The 5,889-nt window shown below is 38.4% G+C and overlaps 1 long non-coding RNA gene across 6 annotated transcripts in view; it reads left to right on the top strand.

Annotated features, from left to right (window-relative positions):
* LOC115273747 overlaps positions 1-5,889 on the top strand; it is a 43,798-nt gene that overhangs the window by 28,129 nt on the left and 9,780 nt on the right. For 3 of the 6 annotated variants that reach the window (XR_003900937.1, XR_003900968.1, XR_003901006.1), the window contains exon 4: positions 3,118-3,474. The exons of 1 other annotated variant lie outside the window; for it this stretch is intronic. This is a non-coding gene — a long non-coding RNA (uncharacterized LOC115273747). Of the gene's footprint in view, positions 1-3,101; positions 3,475-5,889 lie in introns of those variants that run through there. 2 more of the 6 variants (XR_003900996.1, XR_003900955.1) reach the window with 2 other exon arrangements.

Genomic DNA, 5,889 nt, shown 5'->3' with positions numbered 1-5,889 from the left:
GCTCTGTGCTGATGATGTGGAGGCTGGTTGGGATCCTCTCTCTCCCTCTTTCTCTGTCCCTCCCCTGCTCTCTCTCTCTCAAAAATAAATAAATAAATTTTTATGATACATTTCCTTGCTCTTATACCTCAAATCTCCACAGTGAAATAACTGCTGGCAAATGAATTGAAGCAGATCTTTCATTTCAACACTTCTTACCTTTTGTGGAAACTTTTAAATATTTCCGTTGCCAAGGGCACTGATAAAAACTTTACCACCCCTTGCCTAAGGCAAATGTCTTGCCTATTAAAAAGAACTATGTCAGTTTTCAGCAAACTTATGAAGGCAAATCTATTGAAAAACAAAAGGAGTTTTGTTTTTTGCAGCGGGCTGAAGAATAGAAAGTTTTCCCAGATAGAGGCTCAGGCCTCAGGATCTCCAATCCTCTTGACTTTGTTTCCATGTGGGAGCAACTGTATTTTAATAATGAAACTGCCAGGGTATTTACAGTATAAGGGGAGGAATCAGGAGTCACAGGGTTTCCCTTGGCTTGCAATCATCCAGGTAACCTCAGGCATGGCACTTTGCCATGAATGCCTCAATTTAATTATCATCAAAATTGTGATCTGAGACCCATCATAGAGAATTCTGAGGTGCAGTTCTGAGGTGTCCTGTAGTTTGATACTGTTTGTCTCTCTACTGCTTTTGCATCTCATGTTTCAGAAATCTAGCCATAGGCTCACAAAAGCACAGGTACTGCCAGAAGTAAATGCTTTGGCAGAGGTTTAGTGTTTTCAGAAGTCAGATCTGGCAACCTTTTATGTGGAATACTCAAACTTGTCTGTTACCAAGACTGCGGTGTTTGAAATCACTTGTTGATTAAACTTGGAATCATTTTTGACATAGGAAAGTTCTGGCCAAAGACTGAAGCTCCACTGGTGTAACAAGATCAATAGGTCAAAGAGCTCTGTTATTTGACAGTATAATTACTATTTATGTACTCTAATTCAACATTTTGCGAAATATTTACAGGTCCATTTTTTTCTGATCTATTAAGAATTGTCTAATAGGAAATGCATTTCTACTACTTATCTAGACCCTTTTTAAAGGAAATGGCAGCCCAAATTCGTTCGTCTTCTGCATGAGGTGTTCAGAAGTGGCTCAGGTCCCTTTGCTCTGGGTAATACAAGGTGTTTACAGCTCAGAATCCTTTCATTAACAATAGGGCTGAATAGGGCTCTGGATCTCTCTTCCTTGCATTTCTTTCTTGTTGAATCAGACACCTGCTTTGGCTTCCTCAGCAGGACACTGTCACGGTTTTCCTCCTCCGTATTCTCTGATGGCTCTGCCTCTACTGCCCATTCATGGGGCATTTTGCTCTCTTCTCCCTCTCTCATCATGGCTTTAACTACCACACAAATTCTGCTGACATACACACTTAGGTCTCCACCCCAGAACCACCTCTCTTAGACCTTGATATTAAAATCTGTCTACTCATAACGATAATAACTTGGACAATCCATACACTTCTCAAACTTGACTAAAACAGAATTCAAATGTTCTATCCGTCCATCTTGGTGCTCCAACCAATCTCCCTTCCCTCTGTCCTCCTCCTATCCTGTCTGGTATCTGCAAGAGTATCTTGAGTTCACAGTCCCTTCCACCATTCTCCCTTCCCACTGTAGAATCTTCCTGCCTTGTATCTATCAGAGCACTTTTTATCTTGTAAAAGTCTTCTGATAGCCTACAATTGCTGTGCTAATTTATTTGTTAACTTATTGTCTGTCTCCACCGTTAGAACATAAGCTCTGTATGAACAATGCCTATGCCTTCTTCCTTCAAATATCTTATCTTTCAGCTCTAGCAATATCTACATGTAGGTACTTAATAAATATTGACTGATTGATTTTTTAAATGAATGAGTGTATGGACACCAGCCTTGACTCTTGATTTTTCTTGCAGTACTCCTGAGTAAAAGTATTTTTTAATGTTTTATTTATTTTTGATACAGAGACAGACATGAGAGGGGGAGGGGCAGAGAGAGAAGGAGACACAGAACCAGAAGTAGGCTCCAGGCTCTGAGCTAGCGGTCAGCACAGAGCCTGATGCGGGGCTCGAACCCACGAACGTGAGATCTGACCTGAGCCGAAGCCGGAGGCTTAACCGACTGAGCCACCCAGGCGTCCCTAAAAGTATTTTATAGAGTCTACATTTTTTATTTTAGAAATACTTAGTATAAAAGCCTTCTAACCAGTATTTATTTTAAATTTACAGCTGATATACAGTTTTGCAATTTTGCATTTCAATGTTAATGAGCTTATATAATTTAAATGGTCACAAACTTCCTATCATTAATATATTTCTATGAATAACAAAGTTCACCTCTTCTCAATAAACTATGCTTGCTTTCTATATTTACTCTCACCAGAAAATAAGATTGTAGGATAGCCTTATTTTTGTCAGATGCCTGATTTGACTGAGGTTGTGAAGCAAATTTTATTGAGTTAAATTTGGAGAGCCAAGCAAATGATTTGTAAAGCATATCTTCAATTCCAAATTCTAAGACTACTGTTTTCTAACACACTGAAGTCCTCTATATGTTCCTGTAAGACATAGAAATAATTATTGATAAAACACTGAACTTTTCTTCTCATTATTTTATATATACATGGTCTTGTAATCATTAATATCTTCATGCATGTATGTGACCAACATATAATTATCTATACCACAACTTTCGAGTGCTTATTATGTACAGATTTTGTGTAAGGAAGCAAATATATATATGAATAAGTTCTAAATAGTGAAGTATGTTGTATTCCAAAAATGCACAATCATGATTTAATGTGATAAATGTCATGTTATATGTATATACAAGTTACTACAGAACAGATATAGAGGAGAAGTAGGTCAAATGTCTGTTGTGTTTTAGGCATCACACAATCATTTCCCATACAAAATCTTATTTGATTTTCATAACCGTTCTGAGGCTTGTAGCATAGTAGAAATTAAGTTTGTAGCATGGAGCTTGTAGAGTTTGGCAGAAATCTTGGACTTTGGCTAAGATTACGTAGCTAGAAGTGATGGGGTGAGTATCTCAAGCCAAATTTATCTGACTTTAGGCACCTGTTCTCTCAGCTACAGCAAGTTGCCTCATTACCCCTAGGAAATAAGAAGATGGGAACTGAGAAGCATCAGAAAAAGACTGAGAGGAAGATATGACATTTGGACTAAGAAAATATACATAAGGCTCATAGGTCATTTCATCGGGGCTGTCTTTTGTGGTGAGAGAGAACTACCAGCAGGTAGAAAGCCTTTGGAACAAGGTGAATACATTCAAGGACTGGCAGGCATTTCAGAGCAGTTGGAGCTTGAGGAGAAAACAGATTGACAAGATTTGATGATGTAAAGGTTGAGGAAAAAACAAGTCACAAATGGTCTTCAGTGTCAAACCAAAGTCCTGATTTCATTATAAAATAAAGAGAAGATAATGAAGCCTCTGTGGTGAATGATAACAGACCAGATACACATTTCTACAGGGATCCTTCTGGTGGCAGTGTGGAGAAGGCAAAGGGGTCAAGGTTGGCAAGGCAGAAACTAATTTGTGGTGTTTCAGGCCAGAAATGATGATAATATAAGTCAAACAGTGACAAAAGTATACAGCTAAGTATTGATGCTAAAGATTTTAAGGATATAAATATCATAGGTTTTGGATTCGAACATATCAAATGTGTATGGGTTTAAAATTGACAAAAGTGCCTTTTTGTTCCTTTTTTAGTTACTCGATAAATTTTGGCTTCTATTTTCTAAGCAGTAATGGAAGGGAAGAATTACCTTTGGAAATGGCCTGAAAAATCATGCTTATTTGTTGTTATTTTAGTGTAAAATACAGATTGCTAGTCACTGCAGCCAGAATATGAGCAAATTCAATTCAATCTCTATCTTTACATCAAAATGAACCAGAGTAAGTGTCACTGTATCGCTAGAAAGAGGTACTTTTTCAACTGCCTTTTGCATTCTGTCAGAGACTAGCCCCCTTTTTTAACTTTGTCAGTTGACTTTTGTTTCCCTTCCTAACTTGTATTATTTTTTTAAACAATCCAAGATGACCCCCAGCTCTGATTTCTTCCAAGTCTAGCATGTCTGGGCCTTTATTCCATGCTTTTCAGTTTGAAATTGTTCAGCTTTCTCCCTCTCATGTCTGCTGCAGGCATGGCTGTTTCCTGCTTCTGTCTGCTCACTCTGGCCTGTATGCCAGCTCGGGGTCACCAGCCCCCTGCCACAGTTCCATCTTCTGATGCCTTAAAGCCTGGACCCAAGCCCCAAGGTTAGAAACTCTAGATGCCAAGCTCCAGAAACTTGACACAGGTCCCCGCTCTGGGGACAGTGGAAGGCCAAAGCGTTGGTCCTGGCAAGCCAACCCCATCATCCCTCTTGCCTGGGCTTAGGCACAGAGACCTCTGGGGAGGCCCGCATCCAGTCCAGGAAAGTGTCACCTCCCTAATCCTCTCTCATAGATCTTCCCTTGTTGAATTAAAGTTTGTAAGTAAATGGTTTTCAAGGAAAAAAAAAAAAACCCAGAAAGAAACTCAACCAACTTCTGTATGTGTGTACAATGAAGCACCGGGTATAAAAGTATATCACACATACACAAAAATATGCACAGAAGCACAGTCTACCTTCTATGGAAGGAATACATTCCCCATCTTGTTACTTGTTTCACCCCTTCATTTAAAACACAGCTCCTTCACTTCCATCTGGAGTATTTTATGAAACAACTTCCTAGTCTGTGCAGAAGGTCAGGTCAGGTTTCCTGAATCTGTGGACTGCTGAGAGAGCATTCCCAAAAAGTAAAGGCAACAAATCAGATTCAAAATGGAATTGAAGTTGACAGATGAAAACACCAAGTCCTACAGCATATGCAAGGAGGTGACAAATATTGACATGAACAGCTAAGCTGTGAGCAAGTGCTCCGTTATTTCTAAATATATTATTTGGATTTATGCTTGGCTTTTCATTTGTCAAGTGTTGAGATAACTGTGGAAACCACTTCAGTCCCCAAACATTTTGGTAATGTAACCTCAGTAGGAATGTTAAAATTTAGATATGATCATTATTAGCCAGAGGACACAGTCATTGGTCACGATGGTATCAGTGATATTCACCTTATGGACACCCCTGGATTAATTCTGTAGACATAGAATTTTGTTCCCATTGCAATAGTATTTGTATGAAATTCTAGGATTTGTCCCTTTAGAAAATTATCTTTATTCTGAGGGAATGCTGTATTCCAAATTATACACCACACAGTATCTCAACTGCATGGTACAAAACTATCCTGAAACTATCCTGAAAAGGATACTAAATGCCAAGAGAGGTCACCAACGTTTTCTATGTTTCTAACATTGGAAATTTACCTTCGAGCCACGATGGAAACAGAGTTGAACTTTCCATGGCAAGATCTAGTCAAAATATCTTTTACTTTTCTATTTATTATTTCTTAAAAGAAAGATACATCTACTTCAAAATGAATACTGATATCTCATGAGTAAAATAATGGACAGTGATGCAACATATCTTATGTTTTTCCTGTGTTTGTTCTGGTATAAACCTTCCAAAGGACAGAAATTAAGTAACTTTAATTACTTTTTATCACTTGGCACCTCTAAAATATTGCTGAACACACCTGTCATTTCCCCCCTCCAGCTAAATGACATCATCCAGCCCTTTGAACATATATGTGAGCTTATGCTGAAAAGCTTATGCTGACCTCAGAGAAATCGTGGAGTATTAAATATATACTGTGCTTCACATGCTTATAAAAGTCATAGCCATTTCTAGAGACCACTGGTTTCAGTTTTCCTCCCATTTGATATTATCTCACATCTGTGGAAATGTGAGTGAAAGATC

This window comes from Suricata suricatta, chromosome 1 (genome assembly GCF_006229205.1).
Source record: "Suricata suricatta isolate VVHF042 chromosome 1, meerkat_22Aug2017_6uvM2_HiC, whole genome shotgun sequence".
Classification (NCBI taxonomy): domain Eukaryota; kingdom Metazoa; phylum Chordata; class Mammalia; order Carnivora; family Herpestidae; genus Suricata; species Suricata suricatta.
Note: the sequence above shows the minus strand (reverse complement) of the source record. Positions and strands in the feature narration are given on the sequence as shown.